Below are 19856 nucleotides of genomic sequence, written 5' to 3'. Positions count from 1 at the left end.
CAATTTTTATCCCATCCAGTATCTCACCTACCTCCTCCTTCACTGACTTTAGCAGTGTCTTCTTCTTCGTTTAATACCTCAGCCAAAAACTCTCTGTAATTTCCCTGCAAATTTGCTCCTTTCTATCCTTCCCATTAGTTGGTGGCCTATAGAATATATGTAGCAGTGTAGGCACCTTTATTGTTTCTTAACTGCAATCAAATTGATTCTGTTCTTGACTCCTCCAGAACATCCTCTCTCTCCAGCACTGTAATTAGACAGACTGCTATCTAATTTCCCTTCGAAGAAGAACAGCCTTCACAAGAAAGTATGTTTGGTAAACTTTTTTGTTTGGGGAAGAAGAAGAAACAGAAAAGAGGTATCATTTTCAGGACCGTGATATCGCGCACACACACACCCACACACACACACACACACACACACCCACACATACACACGCACACACACACACACACACACACACACCTGCAATGATGCATTGACTGTATTTTTGTCATTGCATCAAGTGCTTCAAGCTGATAAAGAAAAGATTTGCCAAATGCTTTTTCATGAAGATTGTGCCCAAACTCCTACATTGGATTCAGAGGAAATCGTTTTGAGGCAAATTTGATTTCAGACAAAGGGAGAAACACACTATCAGAAAGTCTTGTGAAAATTAGATCATTGGAAAAAAAGGTATATTTTCATTTGTTTGTTTAAACAAAGTTTTGAAGACATCTGGGAGGATTGCTGCTAATGTGAGGTGTCTGACTTAAAGTACTGATCACCGTTGACATGTTAAAACTGTGAAGCACATTGGGTTAAAGACTATCGACTGATGTTATTCCAACTCTCTCATTCGTCTGGCACTGTAACTCCTCCCAGCCAGTTCCTGTTAATGTTCAGTATCTAATGTCCCAGTTGCACTGCACTAAGTGGTCATCTATCAGGAGTATTTCTAAAGCTTGTTTTGTACGAAAAGAGTGCTATCAATACCAGACATGCAGTCAGTGCGCCTCACAAACATAAAGCTGGTGACCACCAGAGACTTCACAGCATCACAGACCCACATTATCACCACTCTTACAAGCTGCTGTCAAGTTGCCACTTGCCCCTTAATGGTAAGAGCTTCTCATGGGCAACGGCAGCAGCAAACCGAAACCGGGAAGAATAGCACCTGGAGGTCATGGGTCTGTGTTGGAGCACCGTGCTCCTGGAGCAACCTATTTAACACCAGACTACCCAAACAGAATGTGAGTGCTCAGCCCAGTTATACTGCCTGATCACAGACTATCTTGAATTGGAGAAAGCAAAGCTGCACACATATGAACTGAAATGCATGCACGTATCTCTACACCAGCTGGTGACCGCTAGTGAAATTTCTAAAGTTACAAAAGAGGTAACTGGACGCCTATCATTCGAAGCTAACATGCAGCAGAGCCAGCTAAACCCCAAACTGCATTATTAGCAGAGTTGCCATGTGTGCAGTGTTGGTGTGCTATTAAAGAACGCTACTGCTATACATGCAGCACAATTTGGGAAAATATTAATGCCTGAAATATATTTTCACTGTCGACGAATAGATCTTTATGTACAAAAACTATTTTCAATTTCCTTTCTTTACATTCAGTTACAGTAATGTCTCCAGCATGAGCCATTGGGGGAGGGCATGGGAGGAAATTCGAAAAGATTACATAGAAATTGTAGGGGAGGCAAACTGTGTGATGTGTCTCAGTAATTGTTTTAAATGATCGCACAGTAATTCTGTAACTTTATTATTCTCTAGGGCAGTAATTGCTCTAATATGTGACAGTGGAAGTGGGTGGAGGACTAACAACAAATTGTTCTATTAATGAAATATATTTCCTCATAAATGTAAGGGGACATAAACCAACATGTAGGGCACTTGGTGACTTTGTTTTGATGTCACTACATTGTTATCAGTATCCCATGTACCCTTTTAAGAGGGCACTAGAGCAATGTTGAACAGTGTAATACTATTAACACTAATACTATTAATTATCAAACTAAAATCTGTTATATTAACAGATAATTTACTGCATTGTTATTGCAATGATAGACAATACATTCCTTCAAGCATTTCCTAAATTCTTAAATATAGTTTACTTTGTACTCCTCCAATACCCTTTAAGCAGTGCAGATTGTGATCAGATCCTGTATGCAGTCATATATTGGAGAACTTCAGTTTTCATGGAATAAATGCAATTTTAAACCTTGTGATTGTTTATGTGTTTTTTATGTTTGTTTCTGTACAGAGATACAAAAGTACACAAACAAACTAATACCCTGATAATATAAAGCTAATGCAGACACCAATAACTGACTCTAACAGTTCTGTGTGGATTCCAAATAAGTTAATATGTAGGTTATTTGTATCTGCTTTGCATTACTTTTTATTGTATAATCTTTTGAACAAATGTGTATCTTCTTTCCATTTGACCTCCATTTTGTACCTTGACTAGTTCACCTCCACCTATGCAAGTACTGAACTAGATTGAAGTTCAAAGGGTTAATCCACAGCTGTTTCTAATATAACCAGTCAGTCAAGTTGCAGGGCCCACACTTTTATGGGTACTGGTCTGCTGGTGGAAGAATGACGGAGTGGAACTCCTGTCCGTCTACATGCTAGGCTGCCTCTCCCCTCACCACCTCCCAAATTATGGGGATGTGGTCATTTCCCAATTCAGAGAAGACCACCAATGCTTGCAAGGGCGCTTGTTCCTCTTAACCTTTCCAGACCAAAGATAAACATAATATTCACCAGTCATCAACTCCAAAAGGAGCCATTTTGCCTCAAGACATAATAATTAATCCTCTGTGGGATTGATCACCTTAGTTTAGTTAGGGTTTGCGATCTTTCAAAAGACTTCCTTTCCACAAAGGCCTTTTAAGGATGTAAAGGGTGAAATTTCCAGGGATAGCCTGGGAACTCCTTCTGTCTTACCCCCTTGACATGAGAGTTGGGTGGAAGATCTGCCCACAATCCTTCCAAACAGAAAATGACTGGAACAAAAGACAACAGGGCACAATCCAGACGCAATTTGGTTCCGCTTTGACTTCCAGTCCCCTGACTGGAGATCGGTCCCAGTTATTAATCCAGATGGAATTTCTGGCCTGTAGCATACAAAAGGCACTCAAAGCTCTTGTCAGCTTGTTCCCAAATCACTTTTTACCCAAGTTCCTCATTATGAATCATATGATCAGATATTTCTGCAGCAAAGATGCTCTTGTGAAATGCCAAACAAAGCACTACCATTGTGATTCATTCACATTTCCGTACACTCTTGGTCAGTCATGAAAAGTTTAAAATCAACAAACAAAATTAGGAAAATAGCATTAAAGCCTTGTATATGATTTATAAAACAACAGGCATTGGATGATGTAGTGTCTCATCAATTGGCTAGCTGTAGGGTACAGTACTACATTAAATTTGTTTGGGAGTTAAGTTTAGACAGTCTCCAGCTAGTTCTTGGTACGAATAGACCTATAGCACAAAATTGCCATTAAATCGGCATTCTTGCTCAGAGAAGCCACAAGATGGCTAGTGTCAGAAATAAAGAAATGCATCACTTGCGCAGCAGAGGGTGCTCTTCTGAATTGGAGCTGAGGCACATTGTTGGGGTTGAGTGGAGGGAGGATAACTTACTATCTAACCATGGTACACCTGACCTGGGAGCACTTGATGGTGACACAGGCTGCCCAAAAGTGTTCCAATCCCCACCACTAACCTTGATAAGCGCAAACACACATGAACAAATCCAAAGGGTGAGAGTTTGAATCCAGGGTGATGAGCTCACAAATAAGATGACTGTAAATGTCTTGAGCCGCCTTCTGCGAGTTTGTGAAATCATCTGAACAACTTAACTGACTTTCTGAACAATAAATGCCCCCACACCTTTCCCCAGCTTAATTTTATTCGTTCCTACGATGTGGGTGCCGCTGGCAAGCCCGGCATTTATTGCCCATCCCTAATTGCCCTTGAGAAGGTAGTGGTGAACCGCCTTCTGGAACCACTACAGTCTGTGTGATGAAGTTACTTGCACAGTGCTGATTTTGTCAACTGAGTGGCTTGCTAGGCCACACAAGATTTAGAGAAAGGCTAGGACTATACTTAACATATTGGGCTATTGATTAATGACGGCCTGATAACTAATTATTGGAAAATAAATTGGAAAGAAGATACAGATTTTCCAACTTTTGTTGATCAGCATTAATTCCATTGATTGTATACAGTTTTACCGTTGATGTTTGTTGAGGGAAATAAACATACAAAAGTTGTTTTACTAAATCAATGTTACTACTCCAGTGACTCAGATTAAAAAATCTTGTTAGCTACTATTAAATCTATTCTAATCCTGGACTGTTCCTGTGTCTCAGTTTTTGTGTTTTTCTGTGAATGAGTGCCATTTCAAAGTACTGGTAATGTGTAGTCATGTCATGAAAAAGATGCTTCTGTATTATTTCACAGGATTCAGTTTAAACACAATGCGTACGCCCCATAGGGATTTCAGCTTTGCACGGTGAGGGTAATTTTTACCACTGAAATGGTGATTTAAGGTAGCAGTAAAGTTATTTTGCTTTCAATAACTTGCTCCAGAGTAACCAAGTGAATGTATAGCTGATGATTGACCAGTGGATTACTGCAAGTGGCAACACTATGCATAATGGAAATATTAGTCTTGTCCTTTATCACAGTGTGATGTTCAGAAAATTCTATTAAATTGAAGCCAGCCATTTATCATTGTTGAAGCGCTAGTTTTCCATATCTGTGTTCTGCATTCAAAGGATACATTTGCCTCCTGTGAAATAAATTATTTTCGGAAATCTGTATTTCAGTGCAGAGTCTTCCGAAAATGTTTCTAAGCTTTAACATGGTTACATACATCAATTTTAAATAAAGCTTTAGACATAACACAAAAGTGAAAAATGCCACACTTTAGTGAGGAGTGACCCAGTCTAATTCTGAGGCACCGTTCCCCTGTCTATCGTCTATCACATTGTTTTGATTTGTAACAGGGTTACGTTTCAAAATCAAGGCATACACTGGGACTGAGGAGGATAGCATATGTTGAAGGGATGTTTTTTGTCGGATCTCAGACATGGTGAAACCCTAGGCACTTTAAGTCCTGCTGATGCTGCACATGCCGTGATCAACTTGTATGAACAGCTTGGCTCACTATTGCAAGGCCATTATACATTTGGAAGGTTGAGTCAAAGAGTTAAAAATCCCCACTTGTCTTTGTTCCACTGTTTCTGAACTACATATCGACAGATTGAGCACTCGCTTTGCTTAGTGATGTGATCATTTTGATTGCTGATCGCATCAGTAAACCATCCTCTGTGAAAACGGAGTAAAGCATATTGCATCCCCATGACCAGAATTCCCCTTTCAAGCAAACATTGCTTCATATACATGCAATTACCACACAAAAGCAACTTAACTAATGTACCATCCAATGGATCAAAATAATGCAAAGTCCTCATAACAAGTATGAAGGGTTTTTGTGCGTGAGAAATTTGTTTTGCTCTTCGTAGGAACTACAACCATTTAAATGGCCGGTGCACAAACCTTCAGTACAGTATAATAAATTTGGATTTTTTTTCTCTTTCGTACATGGAGTGCAGACAAAGTTCGTTCTTCTTTCAAGAATTAAAACGTGAAACAGATGTTTGGTAATTAAAGGTGTCTAGGCGATGACAGAGTGCACAGGTACAGTGCCCCAGCTGTCGGTATGAAGGAAGATTTTCTTTCCCACTCGAGTTTCACTCCATGAGCACAGCCCTGTGGAAGGAGCTTCTTGTGTGGTTTATATAGCTTGTGCCATAGTTTGGAGTGTTTATCCACCTGAACTGTTCAGGGGAATAATCACCCAATTTAACATTGTACAGAGAGTGATACAATCGAAAAAGAGATTAATGCTGCTGTTAATGAATTAGTGCATTATTAGTGCATTATTACAATCTAATAAAGGCTCCTTTATCATAACATTTCATATAACCATGTAGCCTATTTGCATTATTTGATTTTTTACCAACCCTGTCACAAAATTCCATCCAAAATACTTTTGTGAATTTTGCAAATTATTAAAAAAAGGGTGTAAGTGATTAATTACTGGGAATTGATTTAGTAAATATTTTTTAATACTGAATCAATATAGGTGGCTATTTATATCTTCAGTACTAATAATAGCCCCATTTGATATAGGGCTGTTCACACTTTGATATTGATGTTTGTGTTGCCATCTGCTGAAACAATAATGCCACCTACAGGTATAAAATTTGAAAGGCAGCTTCTAAATTAATTCATAATCTGTCATAAGCAACGTGGTAACTTGGATTCCATTGTAATGAAGATATGACCATGACTCTGAAACACTGGAAACTGTCTTTTAGAAAGCTATAGAGCTTACTTGGCCATCGCTATGAATTACTTCTATACTAAATTAAACTTATTTTGTTTCAGATCAATGACCAAGGTAATATCAGTTGAAACAAATTAGGGTCAAATCCCCTCCCCATTACATAAGAGCAGGAATAGGCCATTCAACCCTTCAAGTGTGTTCAACCATTTATTACAGCCATATCCATTCTTATGTTACCTTGGATTTAAACCTACATCCATTTACTCCCTTTTAAAAATCATGGCTGGAGTTTGTTGCTTCTGTGCTTCTCATCTCCTTAAAGAGATTGGGCAGAAAAATCACGGGCTGGTGAGCACCGAAGTAGAAAGCCCGGCCAAAACTCTGACTCCTTTCATTAAAGGCTCAAGCTTCAGTATCACTTGAACAGGTGGTGGGTTATGCCATAAATTGTGCAGTGAAATTTTCCTTTAACTTTTTCAGTCCATTGTTACCTGTTCTTCAGACCAATCCTTTTTATTTTTTGCTTCTAATTTAATGTGAAAAGATTTCAAACTTCCACCTTTTTGACTTCAAATATCCAATTCAAGCCCTCCTTAATCTTTGTTCTGATTAGAACAATCTGTGCTTCAGGTACTTTAAGAAAAAAATAAAAATACATAAATGTGTACAGACACACAAACACATACACCTACAGTGTTACTACTGCAGATCCATGCTACTGGGACATTTTATAGTATATAACTGGAAGTTATTTCCTTCTTTGTTCTCTACAGTCTGAAATCTATACTTTTTTGATAATGTGGAATTTACAGAAGTGTGACCTGAGGTTTAATAATTAAATTTACTTGCACTGTTCAATTCACTGGATTATGCATCATCTCATGCTGTTATTACCTCAGATTGGCAGATATTAACCAAAGATCAGAGTTTTTGTTTTAAAAGACTGGTAATAGCTAAAATATTACTTAAAGCAGAGAGGCCAAATATTTGGCAAAACTAAAGTGGATAACACCTAACAAAAAAGAAGAAAAAATCCATTATGGATAAATTGCTCTTGGTAAGGAAATATTTTTAGATATAAACAAAAAGTCTTTTCAGCCTTCAAAAACAAGGTCCTGGTTACTGGCAAGACAAATTCAATCAGCTTGTACCACTTTTGATATCCGCATAATATCGTCCTCAAGCAGGAAGTTAAAAATAAGCCTTGATCTGATCGATCAACAGATGTTGCAAGATCTCCATTTTTTTTAGTATCCTGTTCTAATGACTTACTTCATTTGAAGTAGGCAAACTTAATGTTGTTACACGCAAATATACAATTGACTAGGCATCACATAATTATCCAGATATATACATTATGGACAGGGAAGCTAGACAGAACGATCCAATAAATGGGTAAAAGAACATTTGTGTTTGCTGAAATGACTTAAAAAATTATTATTCATTCATGGGATGTGGCGTCACTAGCAAGGCCAGCATTCATTACCCATCCCTAATTGCCTGTGAAAAAATAGTGGTGAGCCGCCTTCTTGAACCGCTGCAGTCCGTGAGGTGAAGGTGCTGCCACAGTGCTGTTAGGGAGTTCCAGGATTTTAATCCAGCGATGATGAAGGAATGACGATATATTTCCAAGTCAGGATGGTGCGTGACTTGGAGGGGAACTTTGAGATGGTGGTGCTCCCATGTGCCTGCTGCCCTTGTCCTTCTAGGTGGTAGAGGCCATGGGTTTGGGAGGTGCTGTGGAAGAAGCCTTGGCGAGTTGCTGTAGTGCATCATCATCATCATAGGCAGTCCTTCGGAATCGAGGAAGACTTGCTTCCACTCTAAAAATGAGTCCTTAGGTGACTGAACAGTCCAATACGAGAATGACAGTTCCTGTCACAAGTGGGACAGATAGTCGTTTTGGGAAAAGGTGGGTGGGACTGGTTTGCCGCACGCTCTTTCCGCTACCTGCGCTTGATTTCTGCATGCTCTCGGCGATGAGACTCGAGGTGCTCAGCGCCCTCCCAGATGCAGTTCCTCCACTTAGGGTGGTCTTTGGCCAGCAACTCCCAGGTGTCAGTAGGACTGTTGCACTTTATCAGGGAGGCTTTGAGAGTGTCCTTGTAACATTTCCTCTGCCTACCTTTGGCTTGTTTGCTGTGAAGGAGTTCCAAGAAGGCTTGCTTTCGGAGTCTCATGACTGGCATGTGAACAATGTGGCCTGCCCAGCGGACCTGATCAAGTGTGGTCATACTGGGGATGTTGGCCTGGTTGAGGACACTAACGTTGGTGCGTTTGTCCTCCCAGGGGATTTGCAGGATCTTGTAGATGGTACACACTGCAGCCATGGTGCGCCGGTGGTAGAGGGAGTGAATGTTTAAGGTGGTGGATAGGGTGCCAATCAAGCAGGCTGTTTTGTCCTGGATGGTGTTGAGCTTCGTGAGTGTTGTTGGAGCTGCACTATTCCAGGCAAGTGGAGAATATTTCATCACATGCCTGACCTGTGCCTTGTAGATGGTGGAAAGGCTTTGTGCAGTGAGGAGGTGCGTCACTCGCCACAGAATACCCAACTTCTGACCCGCTCTTGTAGCCACAGTATTTATGTGGCTGGTCCAGTTAAGTTTCTGGTCAATGCTGACCATCGTCATCATAGGCAGTCCCTTGAAATCGAGGAAGTCTTGCTTCCACTCTAAAATTGAGATCTCAAGTGACTGTATGGTCCAATACGGGTATTACAGTCTCTGTCACAGTTGGGACAGACAGTCGTTGAAGGAAAGGGTGGGTGGGGAATCTGGTTTGCTGCACACTCCTTCTGCTGCCTGCGCTTGTTTTCTGCACGCTCTCGGCGACGAGACTCGAGGTGCTCAGCACTCTCCCGGATGCTCTTCCTCCACTTAGGGCGATCTTTGGCCAGGGACTCCCAGGTGTTGGTGGGGATGTTGCACTTTATTAAGGAGGCTTTGAAGGTGTCCTTGAAATGTTTCCTCTGCCCACCTGGGGCTCGCTTGCCAGGTAGGAGTTCCGAGTAGAGTGCTTGCTTTGGGAGTCTTGAATCAGGCATGTGGGCGATGTGGCCCACCCAACGGAGCTGATCGAGTGTGGTCAGTGCTTCGATGCTGGGAATGTTGGCCTGATCGAGAACACTGATGTTGGTACATCTATCCTCCCAGGGGATTTGCAGGATCTTGCGGATCCTGCAAATCCCCTGGTGACCACCAGGTTGTTGATGGTGGGGGATTTGGCAACGATAATCCCGTTAAATATCAAAGGGAGATGGCTAGTCTCTCTTGTTGGAGATGATCATTGCCTGGCACTTGTGTGTCGTGAATATTACTTGCCACTTATCAGCCTGAGTCTTGCTGCATGCAGACATGGACTGCTTCATTATCTCAGGAGTTACGAATGGAACTGAACACTATGCAACGATCTGAGAATATCAGCACTTCTGACTTTATGATAGAGGGAAAGCCATTGATCAAGCAGCTGAAGATGGTTGGGCTTAGGACACTGCGCTGAGGAACTTCTCAGCATCATCACCCTTAGCAATTTCTGATCAACTGATTGGTTCAAAAGACATTGTTTAATTCTTTGATAAAAAGGAAATGAAGCAATTTGGTGATGGTCTGTTCTATACTATTACAACCCAACTTGCAACTAAGTTATGCAATGGCATTGATAGAGCTTTGGAAATATGTTACCTGCTTGTCCTCTTGACCACGAAATGATGCATGTAATGTAATATTTGGGAAGCATAAGTTAAAAGGGAGAGAGAATTAATGATCAAATCTGACTATAAAATATGCAACAAAAAATAAATAAAGAGCAGTAGCGGACAATAATAGGAAGATGATAACATAATTCATTTTTGTACTACAGAGTAGTTGAACTTACTTATTCTGAACTGCTCTAATTATGCAGAGTAGTATATGTAGACATTACACTGCAGCCCTTTGTCAGTTTTGATTTTATGATACACTTCGCAAACAGGGTTAGAGAAGTCCAACTCACTGTGGTCGGTACCCCACTATGGACTATTTAATAAATAATATAGTGAAAATAATTAACCGGAGAGCAATAGTGACATAACGCTCCCTCATACTTGCACTAGATCCTGGAATTACTGAAATTATCTCCAGCTTTGTTTCAATTAAGATAGTTTAACTGAACAATATCTGTACTGAGTTTCCAGACTGTATAAATCAGTAAAATATAATGCATAAATCTACAACTCTATGAACATTAATTTTTCGAAGTACTTGAACAAACAAGGCCGACCATCTTATTTAATTTTTTAACAACACATCAGGAGGGCTGCTTCTTTCTCTGTACATTGGCAGACATTACATTTATTGAATGAATTAACGTAACATTTCTAATTAATTAATATTGATGTTCAGCATAGTAATGACTGGTGCACCATGAATCATATCATAATTTTCAATTAGTGGCTTCTGCGTGAAAAATAAATTTCCACCTACTGTGAGGATAATACTGGGGTCTCTAAAGGTCACATGAACTAGCAATTTCATGTGCTCGACATGTACAAGTTTCATCTTTTCAGTTGAACAGCATCATTTAAGCCAAGAAGGAAAGACAATTAAGTTCAGGATGAAATTATATTACCACTTTTGCAGTGATGAGAAATGGTGTTCAGCACATATCTGAGTGAAAGTGGGTGCAAATCTGGTCAGAGTGATGTGATGAAAGCCTTTCGTTGCTGAATGTAAGGATTCCACAGTGCAATGTGTTTGGATAGCCTCAATCCAGTTCACAAAACTGCACACAACTGAGTGAAAATTGAAACTAAAGTAGCAAATCTAAATCATAAAAGTGGCCATTGTGAGAAATTGCAAAATTTACACTGACACTGGAAGGATGCTCTTCAGACCCTTTTTTAGTTGGGAGAGTAGAAGAAGCTTTACATCTGGCTAATGCTCGATGCTGACATGGAGTATAAGAGCTCAAATAGTCTTCCTTTGCTTGTACAGGCTGAACTTCTCTTATCCGGAACACGCGGGACTTGGCCTGTTCTGGATAAGGGGATTTTTCCGGACGAGAGGTGGTCACGTTAAATTGGATGGTACAGGTACTGAGCAAGGGGATATCGGGGCTGGCTGGCTTGGAGCTGGGAGTGTGGCAGAGAGATCATGGGGTGGGCGGTGGATCGTGGGATCAGACCAGCGATTGCGGGAGTCGGCAGCGAGGAAGGACTTCAATTTGTTTATGTTGGAGTTCTGCGCATGTGCCACCCAGTGGCCGGGAATGGTTCTGGACAAGGGGTGGTTCCGGATAAGGGAGTTCTGGATAAGGGAGGTTCAACTTGTATTGATATCGGTCACCTTGAAGAAGAATTTGCCAAAATATTAACTGAGAAATTTTATGTTTAAATTAGTCGGCAGAACTTGGAAGTAATGCAATCTTTCAGAAAACTTTGAAAGCTAGTAATTACTGATACGAGATGAACACTTAGCGCACTTGTATGATGTTACTTTCTCTGCTATTTTAATGGAGACATTTATCCATTTAAACAAATCGGTTAATAACTCCTAAAATGTAATCTGAATATGTTGAGTGTCTGTCTGCAGATATCTCGAACAGCAATTTCTAAGCTTTAGGATCTACACCTGATTCCAAACCTTTGCCAACACTTGCATCTTCCCTTTATTTACGAATAAACGTTGTTCACTTGAATTTAATTTCAATTCCACAGATCTTGAGGTTAGAGTCAATCATTCGGAGCCTAGTATTCAGTTCTCTTTGAGCCCAAATCTGCCAGATTTGGATTAGTGGAGCACCTGGGGGTGGTTTAGAAACATAGAAAATAGGTGCAGGAGTAGGCCATTCGCCCTTTGAGCCTGCACCACCATTCAATAAGATCACGGCTGATCATTCACCTCAGTACCCGTTTCCTACTTTCTCTCCATACACCTTGATCCTTTTAGCCGTAAGGGCCATATCTAACTCCCTCTTGAATATATCCAATGAACTGGCATCAACAACTCTCTGCGGTAGGGAATTCCACAAGTTAACAACTCTCTGAGTGAAGAAGTTTCTCCTCATCTCAGTCCTAAATGGCTTACCCCTTATCCTTAGAATATGTCCCCTGGTTCTGGACTTCCCCAACATCGGGAACATTCTTCCTGCATCTAACCTGTCCAGTCCCGTCAGAATTTTATATGTTTCTATGAGATCCCCTCTCATCCTTCTAAACTCCAGTGAATACAGGCCCAGTCGATTCAGTCTCTCCTCATATGTCAGTCCTGCCATCCCGGGAATCAGTCTGATGAACCTTCGCTGCACTCCCTCAACGGCAAGAACGTCCTTCCTCAGATTAGGAGACCAAAACTGAACACAATATTCCAGGTGAGGCCTCCCTAAGGCCCTGCACAATTGCAGTAAGACCTCCCTGCTCCTATACTCAAATCCCCTAGCTATGAAGGCCAACATACCATTTGCCTTCTTCACCGCCTGCTGTACCTGCATGCCAACTTTCAATGATTGATGTACCATGACACGCAGGTCTAGTTGCACCTCTCCTTTTCCTAATCTGCCACCATTCAGATAATATTCTGCCTTCGAGTTTTTGCCACCGAAGTGGATAACCTTACATTTATCCACATTATACTACATCTGCCATGCGTTTGCCCACTCACCTAGCCTGTCCAAGTCACCCTGCAACCTCTTAGCGTCCTCCTCACAGCTCACACCGCCACCAGGCTTAGTATCATCTGCAAACTTGGAGATATTACACTCAGTTCCTTCATCTAAATCATTAATGTATATTGTAAATAGCTGGGGTCCCAGCACTGAGCCCTGTGGCACCCCACTAGTCACTGCCTGCCATTCTGAAAAGGACCCGTTTATCCTGACTCTCTGCTTCCTGTCTGCCAACCAGTTCTCTATCCACATCAGTACATTACCCCCAATACCATGTGCTTTAATTTTGCACGCCAATCTCTTGTGGGACCTTGTCAAAAGCCTTTTGAAAGTCCAAATACACCACATCAACTGGTTCTTCCTTGTCCACTCTACCAGTTACATCCTCAAAAAATTCTAGAAGATTTGTCAAGCATGATTCCCCTTTCATAAATCCATGCTGACTTGGACCGATCCTGTCACTGCTTTCCAAATGCGCTGCTATTTCATCTTTAATAATTGATTCCAACATTTTCCCCACTACTTATGTCAGGCTAACCAGTCTATAATTACCCATTTTCTCTCTTCCTCCTTTCTTAAAAAGTGGTGTTAAATTAGCTACTCTCCAGTCCATAGGAACCGATCCAGAATCGATAGACTGTTGGAAAATGATCACCAATGCATCCACTATTTCTAGGGCTACTTCCTTAAGTACTCTGGGATGCAGACTATCAGGCCCCGGGGATTTATTGGCCTTCAATCCCATCAATTTCCCTGACACAATTTCCTGCCTAATAAGGATTTCCTTCAGTTCCTCCTTCTTCCTAGACCCTTGGTCCCCTAGTATTTCCGGAAGGTTATTTGTGTCTTCGTTCGTGAAGACAGAACCAAAGTATTTGTTTAACTGGTCCACCATTTCTTTGTTTCCCATTATAAATTCACCTGAATCTGACTGCAAGGAACCTATGTTTGTCTTCACTAATCTTTTTCTCTTCACATAGCTATAGAAGCTTTTGCAGTTAGTTTTTATGTTCCTAGCAAGTTTCCCCTCATACTCTATTTTCTCCCTCCTAACTAAACTCTTTGTCCTCCTCTGCTGTATTACAAAATTCTCCCAGTCCTCAGGTTTGCTGCTTTTTCTGGCCAATTTATATGCCTCTTCCTTGGATTTAACACTATCCTTAATATTCCTTGTTAGCCACTGTTGAGCTCCCTTCCCCATTTTATTTTTACTCCAGACAGGGATGTACAATTGTTGAAGTTCATCCACGTGATCTTTAAATGTTTACCATTGCCTATCCACCGTCAACCCCTTAAGTATCATTCGCCAGTCTATTCTAACCAATTCATGTCTCATACCATCGAAGTTTCCTTTCCTTAAGTTCAGGACCCTAGTCTCTGAATTAACTGTGTCACTCTCCATCTTAACAAAGAATTCTACCATATTATGGTCACTCTTCCCCAAGAGGCCTTGCACAACAAGATTGCTAATTAGTTCTTTCTCATTACACATCACTCAGTCTAGGATGGCCAGCCCTCTAATTGGTTCCTCGACATATTGGTCTAGAAAACCATCCCTAATACGCTCAGGGACATCCTCCTCCACCGCATTGCTACCAGTTTGGTTAGCCCAATCAATATGTAGATTAAAGTCGCCCATGATAACTGCTGTACCTTTATTGCACGCATCCCTAATTTCTTGTTTGATGCTGTCCCCAACTTCACTATTACTGTTTGGTAGTCTGTACACAACTCCCACTAGCATTTTCTGCCCTTTGGTATTCCATAGCTCCACCCATACCGATTCCACATCATCCAGGCTAATGCTACATATTCTTCCACTTGTTATGAAAAACTGAACACGATATTTTCATCATCTACAAAAAAGACCAATGAAAAATACACCTGTCGAGGCTGACACAAAACAGTCTAAATTAATATGTAAGTGTAAAATTATTCTATTTTATTTCTTTGAGGCCTTGATCGGACTCTCACAATTATTTTAACCTCTGTCCAGGAGATGGCAGCAAAAATCTGCTTCTAAACAGCACTGAGGTCCCCTATCAATTGAAAGAGAATTTGTTTGTTCTTTTTGCTGTCATGTACAGAAAGGCATTGTGCAGACTTTGCCTACAAGAAAGAAAAATCATAACACATTTCTCTATTCAGGAGTACTCAAGATGATGCCATCCTTTCTGATTCTTGACATAATCAACACTCAAATTTACAGATATTCTTTTAATTGTCATTATCATTGCTGATGTCTTGCTACCAAGTGTTGCATTTACTTTAGGGTTTAGTAACAAGGTTCTGCCTCTTCTTCTCAACTTTACTGTGATTAGGTATTGCTAGTGTCTTTAATTCTATGTTATATATGCTTGTTTTGCAATTATTAATGGAATATATGTTCCATACACATTACTGTTTTGTTGTTAATAACCAATAAGGGATAAATTGTTATTAAAGTATATCAGATCACTGACGAGGCAATACTCCAATCATCATCACAGTATTGTAAACCACCCAGAACACTGGTTCATCTTAATTCCAATTGCGTCTTGTTGCTGTTCCTCTACTTTTATTTTGAAATCACAAAAATGATATGTTTTTCAATCTTTTGCAAATACAATATTATTTCATATTGCCTTTTCATAAATAACATAAATCATTTTTTCATGTATAACAATAGGATATTGTTTCACATGCAAGACAATAAACTTGATCTAATATCAAAAGTTGGTCTGAGACAAATATATATATCAGGGTCTTTACTTACCTTAACTATATGCTAAAATAGTCCCTGCCCCTAATATATGTTCATTTTTATCTAATCATTTATCTATAACTTTCACTACATTATTGATTAATATATTTCTAGTGAGTGAATCTTAATATATTATCACTACAGTGGCAAGTCAAGTGCTAGATATTAGCAGGAGTATTGACAAATTCAGTAAAAACATATTGTTGTTATATTTTGTGACACTTTCACATTTACAGTTACTTATTATTTAGGTCCAAAATATATCTGAATGACTTGAAATCAGCTGTAATTTTTATATAGCTGTTTGATGGAGAAGTGTGTAAAAAAACCAAGCCTGAAGGCTCTGAGTCTCAATGCGAGGAGCATTCGTAATAAGGTGGATGAATTAACTGCGCAGATAGCTGTTAATGGATATGATGGAATTGGGATTATGGAGACATGGCTCCAGGGTAACCAAGGCTGGGAACTCAACATCAAGAGGTATTCAATATTCAGGAAGGATAAACAGGAAGCAAAAGAAGATGGGGTAGCGTTAATGGTTAAAGAGGAGGTTAACGCAATAGTAAGGAAGGACATTAGCTCGGATGATGTGGAATCTATATGGGTAGAGCTGCGAAACACCAAAGGGCAGAAAACGTTAGTGGGTGTTGTGTACAGTCCACTAAACAGTAGTAGGGAGGTTGGGGATGGCATCAAACAGGAAATTAGGGATGCGTGCAATAAGGGTACAGCCGTTATCATGGGTGGCTTTAACCTACATATTGATAGGGCAAACCAAACTGGTAGCAATACTGTGGAGGAGGATTTCCTGGAGTGTATAAGGGATGGTTTTCTAGACCAATATGTCAAAGAACCAACTAGAGAGCAGGCCATCCGAGACTGGGTCTTGTGTAACGAGAGAGAAATAATTAGCAATCTGGTTGTGTGTGGCCCCTTTGGGAAGAGTGACCATAATATGGTAGAGTTCTTCATTAAGATGGAGAGCGACACAGTTAATTCAGAGACTAGGGTCCTGAACTTAAAGAAAGGAAACTACGATGGTATGAGACATGATTTGGCTAGGATGGAATGGTGAATGATACTTAAAGGGTTGATGGTGGATAGGCAATGGCAGACATTTAAAAATCATATGGATGAATTACAACTATTGTACATCCCTGTCTAGCGTAAAAATAAAACAGGAAAGGAGGCTCAACCGTGGCCACCAAGGGAAACTAGAGATAATGTTAAATCCAAGGAAGAGGCATATAAATTGGCCACAAATAGCAGCAAACCTGAGGACTGGGAGAAATTTAGAATTCAGCAGAGGAGGAGTAAGGGTTTAATTAGGAGGGGGAAAATAGAGTATGAGAGTAAGCTTGCAGGGAACATAACAACTGACTGCAAAAGCTTCTATAGATATGTGAAGAGAAAAAGATTAGTGAAGACTAATGTAGGTCCCTTGCAGTCAGATTCCGGTGAATTCATAATGGGGAACAAGGAAATGGCAGACCAACTGAACAAATACTTTGGTTCTGTCTTCACTAAGGAAAACATGAATAACCTCCTGAAAATACTAGGGAATCAAGGTCTAGCGGGAAGGAGGAACTGAGGGAAATCCTTATTAGTCAGGAAATGGTGTTAGGGAAACTGATGGGACTGAAGGCCAATAAATCCCCAGGGCCTGAATGTCTGCATCCCAAAGTACTTAAGGAAGTTGCCCGAGAAATAGTAGATGCATTGGTGGTCATTTTCCAAAATTCCAGGGACTCTGGATCAGTACCTATGGATTGGAAGGTAGCTAATGTAACCCCACTTTTTAAAAATGGAGGGAGAGAGAAAACAGGGAATTATAGACTGGTTATCCTGACATCGATAGTGGCGAAAATGCTGCAATCAATTATTAAAGATGAAATAGCAGCGCATTTGAAAAGCAGTGACAGGATCGGCCCAAGTCAGCATGGATTTATGAAAGGGAAAACATGCTTGACAAATCTTCTAGAGTTTTTTGAGGATGTAACTCGTAGAGTGGATAAGGAAGAACCAGTGGATGTGGTGTATTTGGACTTTCAAAAGGCTTTTGACAAGGTCCCACACAAGAGACTGGTGTGCAAAATTAAAGCACATGGTATTGGGGGTAATGTACTGATGTGGATAGAGAACTGGTTGGCAGACAGGAAGCAAAGAGTAGGAATAAACGGGTCCTTTTCAGAATGGCAGGCAGTGACTAGTGAGGTGCTGCAAGGTTCAGTGCTGGGACCCCAGCTATTTACAATATACATTACTGATTTAGACGAAGGAATTGAATGTAATATCTCCAAGTTTGCAGATGACACTAAGCTGGGTGGCAGTGTGAGCTGTGAGGAGGATGCTAAGAGGCTGCAGGGTGACTTGGACAGGCTAGGTGAATGGGCAAATGCATGGCAGATGCAGTATAATGTGGATAAATGTGAGGTTATCCACTTTGGTGGCCAAAACAGGAAGGCAGATTATTATCTGAATGGTGACAGATTAGTAAAAGGGGAGGTGCAACGAGACCTGAATGTCATGGTACATCAGTCACTGATGGTAGACCTGCAAGTACAGCAGGCAGTAAAGAAAGCCAATGGCATGCTGGCCTTCATAGAAACTTAGAACCATAGAAAATAGATGCATGAGTAGGCCATTCGGCCCTTCGAGCCTGCACCACCATTCAATAAGATCATGGCTGATCTTTCACCTCAGTACCCCTATCCTGCATTCTCTCCATACCCTTTGATCCCTTTAGCCATAAGGGCCATATCTAACTCCCTCTTGAACATATCCAATGAACTGGCATCAACAACTCTCTGCGGCAGGGAATTCCACAAGTTAACAACTCTCTGAGTGAAGAAGTTTCTCCTCATCTCAGTCCTAAATGGCTTACCCCTTATTCATAACGAGAGGATTTGAGTATAGGAGCAGGGATGTTGTACAGGGCCTTGGTGAAACCACACCTTGAGTATTGTGTGCAGTTTTGGTCTCCTAATCTGAGGAAGGACATGCTTGCTATTGAGGGAGTGCAGCGAAGGTTCACCAGACTAATTCCGGGATAGCAGGACTGACATATGAAGATAGACTGGATCGGCTAGGCTTGTACTCACTGGAATTTAGAAGAATGAGAGGGGATTGCATAAAAACATGTAAAATTATGACAAGACTGGATGCAAGAAGAATGTTCCCGATGTTGGGGAAGTCCAGAACTAGGGGTCACAGTCTAAGGATAAGGGGTATGCCACATAGGACCGAGATGAGGAGAAACTTTTTCACCCAGAGAGTGGTGAACTTGTGGAATTCTCTGTTGTGTATCTGTAAAGGATGCACTCCCATGTTCCGCCACCAGGGAGCGCATCCCCTGAAGTCCCAAGGGATCCTAGCATCCCTTGGGAGCACTCTCTATAAGCCGGCCCCCTAAGGCCTGTTGCTCACTCTGGAATGTCTTAATAAAGACTGAGGTCACTGTTACTTTAACCTCCCTGTGCGCAGTCTCATCTGTGTTAGGAACACAATAACTGCGACGAGTATACGAATCCAACGCAAAGATGCAGCAAACTGTGGGCATCCTGGAGAGGTTCTCGGAGGGTGAGGACTGGGAACGGATAGACCAGTACTTTGTAGTCAACGAGCTGGATGGAGAAGGAAGCGTTGCAAAAAGGAGAGCGGTCCTCCTCACGTTCTGCGGGGCACCGACCTACAGCCTCATGAAGAATCATCTAGCTCCGGTGACACCCACAGATAAGTCATATGAGGAGCTGTGTACACTGGTTCAGGAGCATCTTAACCCAAGGGAGGGCGTGCTGATGGCGCGGTATCGGTTCTACACGTGCCAGCGATCTGAAGGTCAGGAAGTGGCGAGCTACGTCGCCGAGCTAAGGCGACTTGCAGGACAATGTGAGTTTGATCGCTACCTGGAGCAGATGCTCAGAGACTTTTTTGTTCTGGGCATTAGCCACGAGACCATCCTACGAAAACTTTTGACTGTAGAGACACCAACCCTCAGTAAGGCCATTGCGATAGCTCAGGCATTTATGTCCACCAGTGATAACATGAAACAAATCTCTCAGCACACAAGTGCTAGCAATGTTCATAAATTAACTGGAACTGTGTTTGCAAGC

The sequence above is a fragment of the Pristiophorus japonicus genome, chromosome 8 (assembly GCF_044704955.1).
Source record: "Pristiophorus japonicus isolate sPriJap1 chromosome 8, sPriJap1.hap1, whole genome shotgun sequence".
NCBI classification, from domain to species: domain Eukaryota; kingdom Metazoa; phylum Chordata; class Chondrichthyes; family Pristiophoridae; genus Pristiophorus; species Pristiophorus japonicus.
This window is presented reverse-complemented; position numbering follows the sequence as displayed.